Source organism: Lepisosteus platostomus, chromosome 17 (assembly GCF_059453375.1).
Source record: "Lepisosteus platostomus isolate fLepPlt1 chromosome 17, fLepPlt1.hap1, whole genome shotgun sequence".
Lineage (NCBI taxonomy): Eukaryota > Metazoa > Chordata > Actinopteri > Semionotiformes > Lepisosteidae > Lepisosteus > Lepisosteus platostomus.
In genome coordinates, this window is record NC_142627.1 from 13,510,214 (window position 1) to 13,529,506 (window position 19,293).

At 42.7% G+C, this 19,293-nt stretch overlaps 1 protein-coding gene across 2 annotated transcripts in view; it reads left to right on the forward strand.

Moving 5' to 3' along the window:
• Nucleotides 1-5,000: 5,000 nt before the first annotated feature.
• Nucleotides 5,001-19,293, forward strand: part of peli1b (pellino E3 ubiquitin protein ligase 1b) — a 48,393-nt gene continuing 34,100 nt past the window's right edge. For both annotated transcript variants that reach the window (XM_088609539.1, XM_088609538.1), the window contains exons 1-2: nt 5,001-5,346; nt 17,013-17,084. The gene's annotated coding sequence lies outside the window, so the exon portion shown is untranslated. The remainder of the gene's footprint in view (nt 5,347-17,012; nt 17,085-19,293) is intronic.

Consider the following 19,293-nt stretch of genomic DNA (forward strand, 5'->3'; position numbering starts at 1 on the left):
TAGAAACGGGAGACTGGAAAAGAGTGTGCTGAATGGTACACAAAATTGTGAGTTAGGTATGTAATACATAAATACCACAGTAGCATTTACAGTCTCCCAAATAATGCTTGTGTGATTTGTAAATGTCTGGAAATGTTCTGACAATTATTTCTGCTTTGGCAACACTAATTCATCAGTCGTGCCAATAAAGCTCTCTGAATTTGAATTAGCACTCATGAAAAGCACAAGTATCTAAGTCCTTTATGCTTTTGATTATCCCCAGAACAGTAGGTTTACCTACTGTCAGTTATAAAATGTGGATCAAAGATGAATAATACATTGTTTTAATTTTCTGCTGAAACAAACGTCCTCTTTTTCTTCAGAGTCCTGTCTGAGCATGTCTTGGACATGAACACTAAACACTGTGTTTATTGGAGGGGGGGGGGGTATTTTTGTAATACACAAGTCCTTCTGCCCTTTCTAAATACTCTCCAGACACCAGTGACTCTTGGTATGATTAGAATTCAGAGGGTCGCGATTTTCTCCTGGATCTTTTCTGCGAATTCACTTTCTCAGAATGGCAGTGCCCAACAAATTGCAGAGGAGAAAGGGAAGTGATCATGCCACAAATGACAGTGCTGGCCTGCTTAATTACATATGAAATGTTTAGAAATACTCTGTGTCTCATTTGCCAAAGTCTCCCGACAGATATCTTGAGGTAATTGCTGAGCCAAATGACTTTGTCGTTTAATGGCAGGAATTCCAATCCTTGTTCCCAGTGTCACTTTTTTCAAATTCATTATTTGTCTATTCAAATCTAAATACGCGAAATAGGTTCAGAAAGCCACGGAGTTTCTTATCTGAAAATGAAAGACACAGGACGAACAGAGAGAAGCAAGTTTTTAATTCCCAAAAGTGTAAGCTGCGGAACATGCTTTGCCTTTAATTTTTTCCAGCTGTATGTTCAGCAAAAAAAAAAAATGTTAGTACAAATAAGGAGTGAAGGCCGGCACTGGACACATATAAAACGGTATGGGAAACAGATATTCTCTGACACAACACAAGTGTATGCCTATGGAATTCAGCCAATAGTTCTTTGTTCCTTGCAAGTTTGTGATATTTAAAACATTCTGTAAACATATCTGTGTACTTGGATACTGTCTCCATGACAGCCTGACAACAGCAGACGGCTGAATTCCAAACACTGCAGTAGGGAAATTTAATATTTGGTTTAGCACTAGTACTAAATTTTTATTATGTAATCCCATGGCACGAAATCACAAGCAGGCTTAACAGCATCCTCAGTCAGACATTATATTCTTACCAAAGTTAGGCATTATGCAACACAAGAATCTGTACAGGAGTACTGTTGCTATGTTGGGGTTTTTTACCGCAACAACATAAAGACTCCCTGTTTTAGATTTCATCACAAGGTGCTTGCATGAGTGTTGTACTGCTAGGCATGATGAGCAGGACTTGAACTGGTCATGTTCTCGCTCAAATCTGAACATCTGAAACAATCAATATTCTCCTATGAGGAAATGTGCTTACTACTGTGATCTAAACATACAATGGAGTTTCTAGCAATCCTTATCCATTACAGTTGCAATCCTTAGTCTTGAGTTTAGAGAAAGGAAATATCCTGACCTATGGATTTTCTCAGTAGAAAATCTGGAAGAATGAAGTAAAAAGTTGTACTAAACCAATAAACATTTTAAACTTCTCAAAATAAAAATCTACACGTAAAGCTAGAAATCCAAACAAGTATAAAATTAGCTATCACAGACACAATATTTACATTCAATCACTCAAAGTCTGATTTCATAAATCTCTTCTCAGTGAAATTGCTGGACATGAAAAAAAGAGTTCAAATGCGATATACTGTACGAAAAACAACTGTAGAAAATACTGTAACGGTAATGCTGTTTGCTCTGTTTATTGCTCTTTAATAATTCTGAGATAAGGGCCCTTTTGCAGTTCCAAAGGAATTGCCTTAGACTTCTTTAGAATTACTTTATCGGAAGCTAAAAATGTTGTATTACCAGCCCCTGGAGCTCAGAACTCTTTGACTGAAATCTTACACAATAACAGATATAGTTCACTTGTCTTTCAGTTCTGATGATTTGCATGTCAGCAAGGTCAATAAGGCAAAGCAACAGGGTTAGAAAAGTCACATGATTGAAGAATTACAAGTTTTCAGACCTAGGTGCAGAAGCAGTTTATCGTTTCTGGAGAATGCCCCATCCAATATATCCAGTACAGAAAGATGCAATAGGGTGCACCTTTGTCTTTTTCATATTTTATTTTTAAATATTTTTTATAGTGACACTAATAAAAAAACATTCTTTACTAGCCAGTGATTAGCAAGCATGATGCACATGCATAACGGTTTTGTTTTGTTTTTTACAATTTTAGAGATAGAAGGATGGAAAAATGTGAAAATGTCTCTCAGTAGGAAAAAAATAAGAAGTATGTTACGGTATAATATTCTGTTGATCACTATTGAGACATATTTAAATGAATAACTGTCTTTGCTGTTTGTCATGTATTGCACAATTCGGCTTTTCCAAATGTAAATCATTACAATCGCTCAACAGTGTGACTTCCACCTTGATCAGGGAGCAAGTGTCTGAGTTAATGATCTGAGGCTGATGGCTGAATATCTGAATTGAAAGAGCGTGAGGGAAATAGCAAACAGTTGAGTGGACAGCTATAATTTAATGCACACGTAAAGCAGTCATAAAGCACAGATCTGGAAAGGGCACGGAGGAGTCAAGGAACTGGTTTGCAGAATAATAAAAAACCCAGATGTTTCCTTCAACTGCTCCTGACACGCATTTCAGAAAGCGCTCATGGTGTTTCAGGGATGCAAATATATAAAAATAAAAAAGCACATTCAAGGAGTGGAGTTACATTTCATTTTATACTGTATTTTTTTCAACATACTACATTCTTGCATATGTTAAACAATAATGCGTTACCATGAAAAATAGATGTGAAATCAAATGTGGGCCTATTAGATGATTTTCTGAGATCAGTAACAGGACTTGATTCATATCCCACCACTCAATGATGTCCTCACAGTGAAGAAAATGTAAGTTTTTTTTTCCTCTGGAACAAATGTGTTTAAAACAAGCCTTAATGTGAAGATGCTGTTAGCAGTATTCTTCCTGTTTTGGGGGGGCCCAGGTTGGGAGTAGGGGTGTCTGCTTCATTTGCAGCCAGTTATTGGGCTCACAAAGGTCAAGGCAAGGTCAGACTTCCTCATTCCACCGGAGAGGAAAAGGGCCGGCACTGAACACACGTTCAAGGTATCCAATAAATTCAGCCCAATCGATTCTCCATTTGCAGGCGTTCGTGCTGGTCCTGCCCTCGTCTGTCCCAGTCTCCTGTCACTGCTCACCAGGCAGTGGGAGTGGAGTGGTAGGTGAGCGTGGTGACTAAATGTTTTCAAGGATGCAAGAGCCACCCTCCATGACAGCATCAGTTAAAAAAAGCATGAATTTGCACCTTTTTTTTCTGAGCGCTTGCTATTTTTATATAAGAAGGTGTTGATATCAGCACATATCAGCAAAACTACATCTGCCTCCTGAATTGTCTTTTTTTTTTTTTACAACTACTCAGTGTTACATTCTTTTCATCAACATCCGCCTGGCTTATTAGCTGATAGGCTGGTTTTCTAACTGCAAAACCGTAAAGAACTGGAAACGTCTGTATTTTTTTGATAGCCTTGACCACAGAGCTTTTTTTTTTTTAAAGAATGTTCCCATCTTAAGAACTGTGATAGTGCTGTCTTCCTTTTAAGGTTAGGTACACTGTACACTGTATCACCATACGCATATTTCGAAAGCCCCAGAGAATTAAAAAGCAGTGTAACAAGGGTCACAGACGTCATCTTGTAATAGCTGACAGAAAATGTCAAAGCCATCTCATTTTGCTATTAAAGCCTCAAATGAACATCTTGCTCTTGGTAAAAAAAAGTGCAGCAATTTTACTGCAACCTGTGCATGTATTTTGATTTAATTGATAGAACAAATTATGGATTATAATGTGCAACTGTGCTCTTATCAATTTTACATTTCTTTCATTTTGATGTATTCTGTAAAAGCTGGTGTGGAATTTAGTCTTCCCAAAACGCTAGTATGAGAGAGACTCAGTACAAATGGGTATTTGTCACTTCATAGCTTTGTTGATGATGAACGACCCTGGCTGTAAGAGTTGGGCGTTACCCATGTGTCCTGGTTAAATTCTACTCTGGTTTAGCACAATATAGCTCCCCATTCATTCAACTGATGAAGTAAATTCCTGCCTCTCCACCCGATCTGCTGTTTCTTGTCACCCAGGTGGGGGCTGCATTTCAGTGGTGGGTGAAGTGGGACCCCTCCTATATGTAATAAGCCATCACGTAATATCCTTCAGGACAAAAAGCACAATACAAATGCCAGAAATTATTATTTTTATTAAATAAATAAATTATAGGTGCATAAATTTTTTCCCAATATTTTTATAAGTTGCAATATTTTTTTAAATATATAAAATTATATTGCAATATTCTGCAATAAAAAGACTTGACATCTCAACAGGCAATGTATGTGTACTTTGTTATGGATGTAATACATATGCTTTACATAAATATTTCTGTAAAGACAACAACATGCAAAGATAATTTTTAAATGTGTATTACATATCTATAAACAGAAATTAACATAATATGCATATATTAGTACGTAATAAGATATTAAAATTAACTTAATAATCTCACAGCTTCGAAATAAAATGTATACTTACTATTAATCTGAAAAACACAGAGAAATTTTCAAACTCTTCACAGGGAACGATAATGAAATCGATGCCCCTATCTTAATTCTGTGCTCCTCTCCAGGCACGCGGTCGTAAAAGTGACCTAACCAGCTGATTTCGCTTCCCGTCGAGAAGCATCATGGGTAGTGTAGTCCAATTGGCTGACTTCCTGAATTGTTTCTATGTCCCGACGAGAGAAAGCAGGTACGACTACAATTTCCACAATCCATAGCGAAGAAAATCAGTGACGCGGCAGGTATTTGTGACTCTGACCTAAAGGGGCCAGACACTGCTTATGATGGTCAGATCCGATTACCCGCACTAAGATCGTGTAATCGATCCATTATTTAAGAGCGAAAAAGAAAGAGCAGAGAGGAAAAAGACGCGCTTATAAGTTCAATGCGCCCGTTTTCGTTCTAAGCCAGCCGCGGATCTGCGCTCACTTGCCTTTGTCACAGCAAGTTGGGACGGAGTGCTTGATTGTTTTCGCCCGCTACGCACAGACTCACAGAGAAGAAGCCAGCGAGCTGTCGAGGAGCGACGAGGGAGTCACGACGCACCGCCGCTGTAAGTCCGAGAGCAGCAGCAGCAGCAGCAGCAGCAGCCGCCGCACGAAAGCGACTCTTTCCTTTTGTCCTTCCTGCTTCTCCTCGCACCGAGCGCCGGGCAGCCCGCTGTTAGGAGCTGCTGCTCCAGCAGTGACAGGACCGAGCGGGTCTGCGCTGTCAGTCCGCAACACTGCCGGCGGGACCGAGGCGCTTCGCCCGTCCGGCAGTGGTTTCTTTTGATGCAGGGCTCCCTTGAACGCGGTCCTCACTGCTACCCAAAGCCCGGTGACGGTTACGTGATGTTTCCCGTAGCTCGACGGGGCTGTCCGCTTGCGAGGCGTTAAGCTGCAGAAGGTGATTTTGTTTCTTCTGCCGTACACACAGGCGAAGGGGGGAAAAAAAAACAAATCGCCCGTGTGTGCACTTTTCTAACATTTCCCAGTTCCCGTGCGCGGTGTGATCACGGGTGAATCGTTCACAGACCGAAGAGCGTTTTGATTTGTTTGTCTCGGCGCTTTGATTTCCATATTATTTATTTCCTTTGGCAAATGAACAGAGTCGATTAGCTTGTGGTTCACGTTGGCATTATTTACGGGGAGTGAACCATGACCGCACACTCTTCCAAGGGGAGAGAGGGGGTTTCTTAGTCCTGTACGTTGTAACGGTTCCTATTGTGGAGAGCGAACCGGTCTGTTTTTACTAGTATTTGGCTTGAAACGCTTGTACCCCCCCTTAGAAACGGGATCTGGGAAGCGCTTATATTGCTTAATTGCTCAAAAGACACATTACACCGTGCTATTGTGTACAGCTAACTTTTTTTCTTTGTGCTCTTGCCCAAGAAGGGCAGGGTGACAGCGCAATTGTCACGTTTAGCATTCGGCACCGTAACCGAGCTTCGTTTCCGACCAGCGTTTTTTTTTTTGCTGTGGGTGAGCACGTCATTTGACGAAATTAGCGATTGTAAACGCTTGCTGTTAAATCTCGACGAACTGGGCGATTGTCAAGTTGTTGGGTTTTTTTTTTTATTTTATTTTATTTCGTGCGCTCAGCTCTGCGCTGTCTCACGGCACATAGGCGCGATGCTATTGTTCCCCGAAAGGATAAACTGATTTGCATCCATCCCGGCTGGGCATCTGTGGATGTTCTTTTGTTCCGTGCCGATCGCATTTTGCCCCCCTCGCAGCAGAAGTCAGGGATCGCGGATTTCGTGTGTCTGTTCACCGCTCCCACCCAAACCTTTGATCTGGAATTATTATGCACCTTAAAGAGTCTTGAATTTTTATCTTAATCGTCAGCGCGTTGAAACTTTATTTGTTCAACAGGGGGGAAAAAAAAACCCACAAGGTCAGTTCATAAGGAAGCAGTGGTACAGTAGCTCTTTTTTTTTTTTCTGGTCACCCCCTTACTGGAGCTGAGTGAAATCTTCGCCAGGCTGCTCTTTTGTTTGTATTTTGTGTTTGGCAGGTTATTAATAGCTGCGGTGGCACACTGGTGTTTCCATGCCAGAAATGGTCACTGGTGTTCTCTTTTATTCAGTCGCACGGGAAGACCTGAATCCCAAATAGGCCTGGATACAGCTTATGGTTTGGAAAAAAAAGTTCCCTGGGATCATTTTTCAGTGGTGACAGTTTATTCGTGTCCATTTGTTCGCAGAAGGAGGGTGTGTTAGATGGCCGATTAGGGATCCACACGAGTGGATGCCAGTGGGGTGTTGGCCAGGAGGGAGTTGCACGAGGGTATCAGGTTGTCGCAGTTGAAGCGTCGCCATCAGATTGCTGAGGGCAGACTTGAAATCGCCAACTAATAATACTTCCTGGGACTGCGGTGTCAAGATTTAGAGGGCTTAAGTCGTGTGTTAAATTGAGAGGCGCCTCAAAGTAGGGCGTCGCGTGACCGGCGGGAGAACCTGGGAGTCCTGGAGCGGCCCGAGACGACCCCGCCGGGCGAGGGAGTCGCCGAGAGAGAGAGAGAGAGAGAGATAGAGGGGTTCAGGGGTGCAGAGGGGGTTCCTGCAGGCCCCATCTCCGCTCGCCCAGATGGCCGCGTGCTGTCAGCTGTGCCGAACGGAGACGCGTCGCACGCGGGCACTCGCGAGGAGAGGAGGTTGTAGGGCAGAGCAGTGCCTAAGGGGACACATGGAGGTGGGTTTCCTTGTTCCCCACGGTCTGGCCTGAGCAGGACTGTAGTGACAATGAAGCAAAAGCTCAGGGCAGTTGTTATACCAGCAGGGGCAGTGGCTGTGCTGTAAGGACAGAGCAGTCACTGGGTCTGGGCTGCCGTGTCTGTGTGTGTCTGTGTGTGTCTGTGTGTGTCTGTGTGTGTCTGTGTGTGTCTGTTTCACTCAGTCTGCCCTGAGCGAAGGAGTTCAGCAGAGACTTCCAGGAAGAGATCACTGCTGTACGCTGCCTCTCGCACAGGGGTTCTGAAGAGCCGTACTTTAGTGCAGTGGCTCTGCCACGAGTTTGCTGCCAAAGCAGATAGCCTCGCAGAACCAATGCTCGTGTCAAAAAGCACGAGGACAGAAGCAGTGGCATTAGCTCATTAGCTAGGGTTCCGTCTCTCCCATGTGCTGCATGCAGGTTAGCTAATCGGACACGATCTGTATCAGCTGTTACACAAGCTCTGGCAGTTTGGATACATTTCAAATAGTTTCTATAGTGCATCCCTTTTTTAAACAAATACACATTCCAGGTAATAGGTACGTGCCTACAGTTGCATAACCATAATGGGCATTGCTTTAAACACCTGGCGGTTCATAGTTTTTCCTTAGCTGTGTGAAAAGCAAGTACAGTGTATAGAATTAAATGCATAGACAACGTAGTGATCATTGTTAAAGAGTCCTGCATGTGATCATATTGGATATTGGATCTCACTGAAATGTCTAGCGAGGGTAGACTCAATTTCATTTTTCCCCTATGTGTTGTAGATATGAATGTGTAGGTTTAGAGTTTAAAAAAACAAGTATGTTGCAGATGTGTGCCTGCAGGCTACTGATTAGTCTGAGGATAATGTAAGGGCAGATCACATTTAGTTTTGCCAAGGGTTGGAGAAACTTAATATCTGTATGCCTGGACCACAGGGGATAGAAATTCTTCCGTAGAGTAAAATCTGAAGTTTTTGTGTCTTGCAGCCAAGTGCGTAGGAAGAGAAAACATAAACCTAGAACGATTCCTCTTGCTTATCCAGTCGGATCGGAAAGCTGGTTCTGAATGAGTACGCTTGTCGTGTCTCTGATCTTGCCTGCTGCCCATGCGCTGGTGCTGCTGGTGTGCTGCCGACGACTGTTCAGTTTGTTAACTGGCTGTGCTCGAGGACTTTGAGGCACGTCGGGGTGGCTGCCTCACAGCTCTTGTCTTTGGGGCATCCTGTTCTGCGTGTAACCCATCTCTCCTGAGTTGGGATGTGGCTCACTGTGACCCCATATGGATCTAAGTGTTTTAATGAAAACGGGTGGACGTAAGTCAATCCTGATATTCCATTTACTGGCCTTTTGTACCCGTTGCATATCCTGGTTCTCTAATTCCGAAATTTGACTTGGGTAATGTGCTAGTTTCCCCTTCCAGCAAGAACAGGTTCTAAAATGTCTCCTCTGTGCACTATCTGATATCAACGTCACTTGTGAATGTCGTTCAGCCAGAGTGGTGAAGCAGCATCACTGCTTCATCTTTTTGATTTATTTTTTTTATCCCTTCATACTCCTGGACAGCAAATTGTGGTCTGAAATTGTAAAAACAAATTCTTTTAAACTTAAGGGAGGTTCATCAGTCAGGATTGAAGGAAGAAGCCCACACATCTGGGTTTCCCTAGCAGAGGGGCTCTGTTCCCTGGATGCTGATTCACAAAGGAGTTTTATTACCACGCTCTGTGATGTCACTGCCCTCCCTCCCCCTTCTTTCACAAAACCCCTCCAGGATGCACTCCAACGTCAGGTTTGGGAATTTTACAATGACGTATTTCCTGCGTAATCTGTGGGATGTTGTCTTGCCTGCTTTACAGTACAAATATGCTTTCTGGAGCTGTGAGTTAACCCCAGGGGCAGTACACAAAGACACAGGCAGAATGGGACGCATTGCTGACATCTTGTAAGGTCTGTACAAATTGGCCTACCTTCTCAAACTAGTTTTATGTTTTGTTTTTAGAGAACTCTTTAATGCAGAGTTTTTCTTGTCCACTGTGTGTTTTTCATTAAGAAACCAATGTCTTCTGGCCCCGTTCCTAGACTGTCATCTCCACAGTATCTGAAGAAATCAAGTTGCTTTGTTTTTCCAGAGCATCAGAAAAACACTCCCTCCACAAGTACTTCTGGTCATGTCTTTTATTCCGAATGGAATTCCTGGTAATTTTGTTTTCTGTGAGAAGATATGGAGTCAATTATCCAACCACAGGAGCATCACAATTCACCCTGCCGCCCTGCACATCTCTATGATGTACTTTTAGTTAAAGCGAAGCCTTCATTGCATTATATGTGTGTGGTTGAAGCCATCAAAGTACGGAAAGCCTTTGTCTTGTTCTGTGTTTGCCTCTGTTACTCCTCTTAGACCTCTTTATGAAAAAGACAGCTTAACATAATTCTTTGCAAGTGCATGTGCTGTCATTTTTTCTCGTATCCCTGGTGTGCAGTGCTTTGTACAAGCCTTCGACACCAGAACTGGGAAATACGGTCAAGTTTGTGAGGAACACGCTTGCTTGTGAAAAGTAGGTCAGACAGCGAGTTTGTAAGCACTCACTGCAGTTTTCAGCGGAAGAAATGTCACTTCTTTCATAAAAGGTAGTTTCTGTTTCTTTTATCGCAGAACTTGCTTCCATGCACACAGAATCGTTCAAATGTACTCACCTGGAAGTAAGAGGCTGTATGGGATCCATAAGTAAATTAAACAGCTGCCTGAATAGTTTGTTTTTTAACATTAAAATATTCTAAAGTTGTGCCCTTCACTGAGAAAAACTGCAGTATTTGGATGCTGAGCAGTCTAGCTTGCACCCTTAGTATGTCAGTAAATTCGTTTATATTTATTAAATATTGAGCTTAATTGTTGCAAAGAAAAGGCTATTTGGAGTGGAATTCCAACAACGCTAAGTCTGTCCTGAATTTAAGTTTTAAGATTTTTCTTCTATGCCGAATGAGGTATCTGCTCACATCCTGCATTTATATTCAGCTAGTTATGCTCTGCAATTTTTGTTGGGCTTCTTTTTTATGAACAGGACCAGTTGTGTCAAAACTTGCCTGTTCATTGTCTGTTCTACTCTGCGTCATGTGTTTCCAGTTGTCAGCGGAACGTTTTTCCGGGATTAGGAAACCCATAAAATCTTTGCATTCCTAGGAAGCATGTTTTCCTTATCCCTTGTTCAAGGTGGAAGCAGAAGCAGTCAAGGGCTTTGGAAATCTGCTGTACTTAATGTAAAGTAAAATACTGTATATCCATCAGTGTTCCATCCAGAGTGTAGTTCCACTTTGTACCATGAGCTTGCCAGGGTACTTTTTAGCTCACTGTTACCCTCTTTGGGTAAGTGGTTACTGGAACTGGATTAAGTTGGGTATATATACTGAAACTTGAAAGAAACGTTTATACCTGTTTCCGCTTGCATGTTTTTAGAAAAACACAGCTTCTGAATCTTGATTGTTTTTGGCATCACTTTGATTAATCAATCCTTCATGACAGAATGTGATATACTCGAGACTGAATGTTGCATGAGCGCTACTGTATATCATAAGTCACACATCATTAGTGGAAAAGTTGATTAATAGAAGGTGCATGCTCAGTGTAAGTTGAGTCCTGTAGCCCAGACATCACTTACTTGGACCTGAAGTGTATGTACAGTAGCTGCTGTATGTGTGACTGGGATTCTACAGGTTATAATTGACCAAACCAATGTATTTCTTGACTCAAGGATGGGTGAGTTTGAGTCAATCTGCCCCATTCCTGAAAGCAGTCCTACATGGCACTGTGGGTAAAACAGTGAATACTGTAGTTCTGCATTTGGTGTCACGGAGGCGAGAGAGCACGGTCAGCAACAAGGATGATTGGTGTTGATCCTCGGTGATTCCAAATTTGGTGGCAGTGGAAAAAAATAAGTAGAGATGGCAAAGTTAAAGTAATCATTTTTGTCAACACTTAAAAGTATTTTAAAGGCTAAGGTTGTTTTCCTAGACCACAACAGATTTAAAGTCTTCAGAAAAAAACCCCATCCTTTTGTGCCCACCAACTGTGTCAACCTGGTCTGTTTCCTGTTTTTTTTCCTCCAACCTCAGTGTGGTCTGTACTCAAAGACTGCAAGCCGTGTGACGAAACAGTGTTGTGCAGATCTCACTTCCGAAACTCGAGGATATTCAGGGATCCCCCTTGTTATAGAGGCTTTTTCTCATAAAACCAAAATGTCTCCTCCGGTAATTAAGCAGGTCTTTAAGAGAAAGGCCTTTGAAATTTGAAAACGTTGGCAAAGGAGTTTTATTACCACGTTGGTGTATTTAATTGTTTCCATCGATTTGTTTTGTGTATTTATCAGGAGCTAGTCAATGCATTTGTGACGGGCATTTCTATTATGTGAGGCCATTTGCTCTGCTTTTCTCCTTGCACCTTCATTCTCCAGACTTCCCAGTACTTCAGCTGCTGTTTCATATGTTACAAAACATACTGTCACTGACGCTGTGGCTTGGTCTTTTTCTGCACGCTCTGAATGGTGATGCATTATTTTTTTTACCTCTTGATCCCACATAAAATGAAGGTGCAGCTTACAGCAAAATCAACATGTTTGAATGCTCTGTGTCTTTCTGCTTCTCGGTTGTTGTGAAACTCTGCAGTTTTCCTGCTGCCCTGCCACATGTTTGGCGGTGGTGCTCAGTTCCCGTCTATTGTCCGGGTTAGAGATGTATATTTAAAGAGAGAGAGAGAGATACGGTGCCTGATTGTGGCAGGTAAATCATTTGGCAAAGAGAGAACAGGAGAACTCCTTTCGTCCCTGCTGGGACGTCTGCGTCCGTTCACCTCAGAAAATCAGGTGTGAGACGGGAGGTACAACAAGGCAGAGGTGTGAACTCTTTTTTTTTTTTTTAATTGTTGTTCAAAGTTCTTTGTTTGCTTTGCAGTTGCTGATGTGTTTATGTTGCTGAATAATTAAATAGACTGCAATCCATCCAATTCTTTGTACTCTCAGTCTGCCTGTACTCGGACATTAAACAGGAGAGGGACTGCTGCACTTTGAGTGAGTTCTTGACACCCATATGGTAGTGGTGTGCTATCTTTCCTGTTGTATGGAACACTGGTGTTTAAGATAGGTAGCTGTGGAGCTATATGCTAAAGACCTCTATCAAATGGAGCGCCTGTCACTTATGTTTGTTCCTGGCTGCAGTTTTGAATGACTTATAGATATTCAAATATGCCTTGAACATCCACTGACAGTAGCACTGCTAGGAAATGGCAGTTAAGCCTTCAGCATGACATCTGTTTTCCCATTGTCTGAGTGCATGATGCCTAAGCCATACTTCCAGGATGGCACTGAAGCAGGAGGACTGGATTGTGTATGAGCTCTGGCCATTGCTCAGAGCACTGACGATTATACTCTCGACAATGGAGCGTTTGCATAGTTCTAAGCCATTCAGAATCTTTCTTTGTGACGCAATTTTATGCAAATGCAGTGGGAAGCCATTTAGACTCATAACATAGAAGCTTGAGCATTTCAGGTTTTTCAGTCCCCAGGCTAGTACATTGTATATCGAGGAGGCAGTGAACTCAATACCTACATCTGTGTAGATTCTCTTGCTGGACATACCCTTTGGGATACAGAATACAATGCTGTAAGAATCTTGGACAAAGCGTTTGTGCTTCTGAAGAAGGATATGAAGTCTGTGTTTTCTTGTCAGTCAGAGCTTTTGAATCCAGAACAAAATTGTGTGCGTGACTGTCCTTTACCTGGAGTAGCCCAGGTGGGGAGGTGGCTTAAAAAGTCTGGCAACTCAAAGTGGGCTACACCAGGTGAAGGGCAGTCACGCTACCAGCTCATTTGGTTTCCAACTTGGATGACTTATAAAATTCCCGTCCTCGTCCTGTCAGGCGCATTTTCATCGGGGCACTGTGGCGGGGGGGGTGAGGGGCTCCATTCCCCTGGAGGATGGGACTTGGCATCGGATCGGGAAGCAGATGGAACTGGCACTACGAAGGAGGGGCTCTTGGATGGCGATCGGCTCAGCCATCGTAGTCGGCAGTGCCCGGCAGTCCAATCCTGGGATCTGACAAGTACGAGTGGAAGTGGAGGTGGTGGCATGCTTGCTCCTGTTTGACCTCCTGAATTCCTGGTTAGCATCCTTGGGGATCACTCGAGAAATGTTCCAGCTTGATAGGATGCGTGCGGAGAGAAACAGTCGGAAAGATCCCGCCTCACTAGTAATTTATCAGCTCAAGGCCTTCTGGGCAGCTCGTACATAGCTGGTAAGTTGGGTTTGAGCTGCTTTGCTGTTCAGAGTAAACCATACACAGATTAGGAAGTGAACCCTAACCGTGCCGAATACTGTGCTGTGAGCTGTTTCACTTGTTGGGAATACGTTTTCTTTCAAGCCTAAGCCAGGCCTTGTGTGTAAGCTATTAACAGGACCCAGTAACAGGGTGCCTATAAAACTGCCTCCTCAAAGCTAAAAGATTTAGGAGTTAACCTCTGCTATAATCCACTTCCATTTCTTAGCAGTCTATGTTTTAAGGGCAAACACTGTGCCTCTGGCTTCTTTTGTTGAGTGTGTAATGCTTGACATTGATATGCCTATTAAGAAATCATTGGAAATTGTAGCCCCACAACACCCATGTTTTATGAAAGTGATACCAGGTAGGAAAAATTGGGGGGAAAAAAAAGAGATTAGTAACAGTGCAATTTCTATGGTGGCTGCACTAAAACTCTGAAGTGTTTTCTGCTTTCTCATCTGATTTTCAAATCCGCTCACTCTGCGAACTTGTTTTTAGAGACTAGAACAACAGAAAAACATGCGGCGATCTTTGATTCAAGACAAGTGGATGGTGGCTTGGAGATATTATGGCAGTGAAGAGAATGTTATCCTCTCAAAGCCTGGCGTATAGTCCTGGTCCGTTTGTGGTCACATTTAACCTGAAAGCGTGCGAGTTCGCTCTGCTTCAAAGAATCCTTGTCTCTCATTTCTGTTTTCATAATGTGTCCTAGGGGATACACTGCTGATTCATCAGGGAGAAGCAGCCTCCTTCTCTCCCACCCTGCTTCTGGGACTCGACTTGATTTGTTTTTACTTCAGCTCGCTAATTAGGCTGCACTTCGTACTGGAACAATTTATTTCAAACATCCGGAGAACGTGGCATCTGAGGCAGTCAGTAGCACGGCACTTCCTCAAAAATATAAATCTGTTCATGCAGGATGCAGTTGATGTTATGTGCTGATTGATCTTCGGTTTTTTGCGGTACCCTTCATGAGGATGAACCATGCTAGGGAGCCACCTGTTGTGGGGGCGCTAGGGATGGGTTGAAGACACACAACAGCGCGGTTTAGGTCGGGGAGGTGGGCAGCCCTCGAGACACACTTGGCTTTCCTTCTACAGCCTAATCTTCATTCTGGCTCCCCGGGGTGGGTCTCTGTGGTATTGGTACCTCATTTCAGCTCCATCAAGTACTGTTGGGGAGTTTAAACATGGTAAATGGTTTCAGATTGTACATGACTCTGGAGAGATGAGCTTCACAAACTCGGCAGCTGCCTCATTTTGTGAAGCGCTGGTCCCGCTCGGAGAGTATCCTCCTCCCCCAAAAAAGGTTTTTTTAACAAATTTCAAAGCTTTTTTTTTCCTTTTTTTTTCAAGCCTATGTAAAGAAGTGCAGTACACAGCTATGTTTAGAATTTAGAAATTTGGAACCGGGCAATGCTCGGATATCAGCATTACTTAATGAAATCTGCCAAAGTTTTTCACTCCCACAGCCATTCAAAAATGAGGCTCTTCAGAGAAGATCAGAAGTAGTCTAAAAACGGAACAGAGAAGAGCCTTTTTTGTATTTTTTGGGCTTTTTCACATCTGTGGTTTCAATGTTATTTACGATGTCTTTCCTTGCTGTGCTGTGTTTCAAAGCATATATGCTTATAAGCTCTGCACACGGAGCAGTGTACCGCTCCAGTGAAACACAAACAGTCTCCGCAGTCCTGAAGTGTTAAGTCTTCTCGCCAGATGTTGTTGCTGGTCTTCCCAGCGGACTCATACCTACAGATTGGTCAGATGTTCTCCATCCTCTTTGGCTTTTAGTGCAAGGAGTCAGCAGATGGGCACCCTGACTTTTTACATATCCCATTAGTGGCACGAAAGGGCTTCGGCTCATATAATCAGACCTAACAGACAGTCTTGTACAGTTATACCATCTTCAGCAGATGTTTCAATTGTTTTCTCATCCCCGAATTTTGTTTGCCTGTCCAATTATTTATATTTTAATTCCTGTTAAGAAGATGGGTCTGGGTATTGGGAGAGAGGTGCCAGAAGACTGGTCTGGGACTTCCTGCTTTGCGTGAAAACCCCGACCAGTTCCCCGTCATTTTAAAGATGTCAGAATACAATCTGTGTTATTTGTTGTTGTTGTTGTTGTTGTTGTTCGCCTTTCTCAGTCTGGTCCAAGTCTCCAGGGAAAAGTATGTGTGAAATGCCGGAAAGCCAGACATACTGTAAAGCCTCAGTAAAGTGATGGCCAGGGTTCCACACTGTTATTGATAAATAAACAGTGTTGTTTGCGTTTTGAGTGCAATATGGTTGTATTGTGAAGGAGAACCTGATTAAAATCCTCATACCATAGGTATAGACTTTTGAACTTGCAGTCCTTAATAAAGCTAAATGCAATTCCTTTCTCTCCATATGTTTTTTTTACAGTGTACTTTAAATACACAGCTCTTAAGAACATAGTATAGACCACAAAAGAGAGAAGCCCATCTGAGATCCAGGGCGGAGAGGCATTTGGATTTCAGTTCTGCATCTGGCTTGCTCTTTTGCTGTCTGCCGGTTAACCTTGTAAGCTCTGCTCCTTGACAGCTGTGGCTGAAGGTTAATCAGCTGCCAATAAAATCCAATGAAGGTGTGAGCTTCTCGATGTGCAAGATGCTGCCAAGCCTCAGATGTTTCTAAGTTTTCCTTTCTCCGTTTGGAAGCTGTTTTGCCGTTTCATTTGACAGAGTTGCGTTCCTCCTTTGTGAAGGGTTGTTGTCATCACGGATCAGGAGGCATGGAAAGACTTCGAGTTATCAGAAAAAATATCAGGAATCGCCTGTCTGTCCCTTTTCAATAACTGCTTAGCGCTGAGCCCAGAGCCTGACCTGGCTGACACTGGCCACAAGAAACATTAATTACACACGCAGACCATCGTCACCTGTTAACCCAGACCCTGTCAAACCGAAGCTCCAATAGAGATCCCACATGACGATTAAAAACGACATCAGACTGTGCAGAGAAGGTGCTCTAGTTAGGAATCAAACCTGGGTCCCACGAGCTGTGGGGTTGGAGCACTAATCACCATTGGTACCATGCTGCCCACTTCAAGAATCATATATTTACAGTAGAGATGCGTTTAAATTTGTGTCCTATTCCCTGGGCATTGTAGAAACAAGGACAGTGGCCAGGCTGTGGTGTTTGTTTGTTTGATCTCCAGCCCCTGTTGTTTTGATCAGAAGCCGTCTGCAGATCGCATAAGAATAACTTCCCTGTTGACTTCACAGGTTTCACAGAGAGCCTTCGCACCGAGCTGGAAGACCTGGGCGCAGTTGAGTTTGATCCATCACCATCTTGCAGTAAGCATGACCTATGTGTTTATCTATGAATGTCTTCTGAATACATAATGCCAGTGGGATTTGACTGGCTTCCTGTTCACTAATCATGATGGGGACACGATAATAACTGGCCAAGTTTTCTTCCCATCAGGTTTATTTTCTGGAAAGGATCAGACCACGTGTGTGCCTGTCTGCATTCTGTACAGTACCGACAAGGAAAAGGCAGTGTTGCAGTAGTGGGTAGACACTTAGAAGTCGCACGAAGGGAAAAACAAGCAGCAACAAGCTCATTTTGTTAAAACAGGACACTGTAGACTCTGTTGTGCTGCGTGCGTGAATCTGGTTGAGAATTGCAAATCTCCTTTATTACACTTAAAATATTAGTCTTGTGAGAAGAAAAAAGAAAGGGAGGCATTACATTTCATTTTGTGTTGAAATTAACAAAAGGTCTCTTGTTGCCAAGGCTGCTGAAATATTAATAAAGGTCTTGGTGCTACCAGGGGTGCTGTGCATCGCCTGGAACCCTGTTACTGTCCAGACACAGAAGCACTGTGGGCAGGCTTTCACTTCATCAAAGGGTATTCAGCAGAGAAACAAGAAGCAAAGGCTTGGGTCACTTTTTCATTCTCTACAGTGTAATCTGTTTAATATAACCCACAACACATTCAGGAACTGACTGAAAATGGGTGTAGAAGGCAGATCCAAAATACTGTGTGTAGCTAATCCAAACCACTTCTCAAATTATATATGGGGTTGCCAGAGCTCAGCTTCATTTCTGTCTCGCAACAGCAGAATCAATTTTCTGGTGTCCTGTCGTGCTGTCCATTTGCAGAATATGGCATACGAAGTTCAGTATGTTAAGACCTTAAAAGTGCACAGAGAAGGGAAAAAACATTTATTTCTGAAGCACAACTGCTGATTTTCAACTACAATGTGTATGGCCCAGCCTTTAATAAATAAACTGACCCATTTATTGAGATTTAAATGGGTAAATGAATACATTGGCAAATAATTGAATTGGTTTATTAATTAAAGCCTGGGCCTTTCCTGCCTAAGCAGAAAGCATACAGCTGTACGTCCAGAGCACACTAGTGTTTCTCATCAAGAGTGACTGTGGTTAGCTGAACTGGTTTCGTCTTTCCTTTCGAGAGATGATGACCTACTGAAGCCATGGGAGAAAACAAAACTGTAACTTGCTCAAGACATGTCTTCAGGTAGATATGTTGAGCTTGACCCTCATTCGCAGGATTGTACTACCCACACAACCCCCTTTCCAAATACCCTCCACGTCCGTAAGAATATGTGCATGTAGTGTAAAACAACTGGGAGTCTTTACTTGAGTGGGGCTAAAAAATACTGTCTCCTTCACAAAGATGGCGTACGACGTGTGTAATCTTTGAGAACCATTTGTGCAAATGACATTGCAAGTGCACGGTCATTTGCAGGGGGTTTGCAAGGGAGTTTCAGCAAGAAACTAAGAGCAGAACTCCAAGAAGAGAGAAGTCAGGTGAAAATAATGGAAGGTGATATTAAGGACTTGAGAGCTGACTAGGAATTTCTTCAGATAAGTAACAGTAGTCCTGGTATGTTAATGTGAAATTTTATTGTGCTGTGTAGTATTTGTGAAGGAGTTATGATAGTGTTTTGTAGGCTCGTAGAATCTTACAAAAATGACTTACTTGATGTCCAAAGTTATAAGACTCCCAACTGTTGTAATATGGCAATAGCTAATTATTATTCATACCCATGATATGGAACGGTAAAGTTTTATTCCATGCTGAAAGAAAAAGAAAAGAGGCATAACGTTTTGGCTGAGAAGGCGGAGGCAGCTACTACTCGAACTTCATCCTACCCGTGACATGTTGTGTCTCCTGTAGCGTTGTGATTGGATGAAGAGATCATTCATATTCATACCCATCATTCCTTGTAACTGCTCCCACCCTAACCTGGGTGTTGAAAAATCTTCCTGATGCCAAATGCCTGAAAAAGTTTTACGCTGTGCACTAGGATTAATTTTTTTTTAAAAAAAGCAATTTATTTCAGGACATTTTGAATTGACGTCCTTCTTTGGTTGCTTCGAAAGGTGCACTGCTCTATGGTTGCGCTTTTTAAAAACGTTCGAGTGTGATGCCTTCGTGATTTCAGAACAGAATGCTCATTACAAGAGGTTCCAAAGTCCCCAGTTTCTCTTCTCCCTCCCTTTGTTTGCAGGAAGCATTAGTTCCATAAC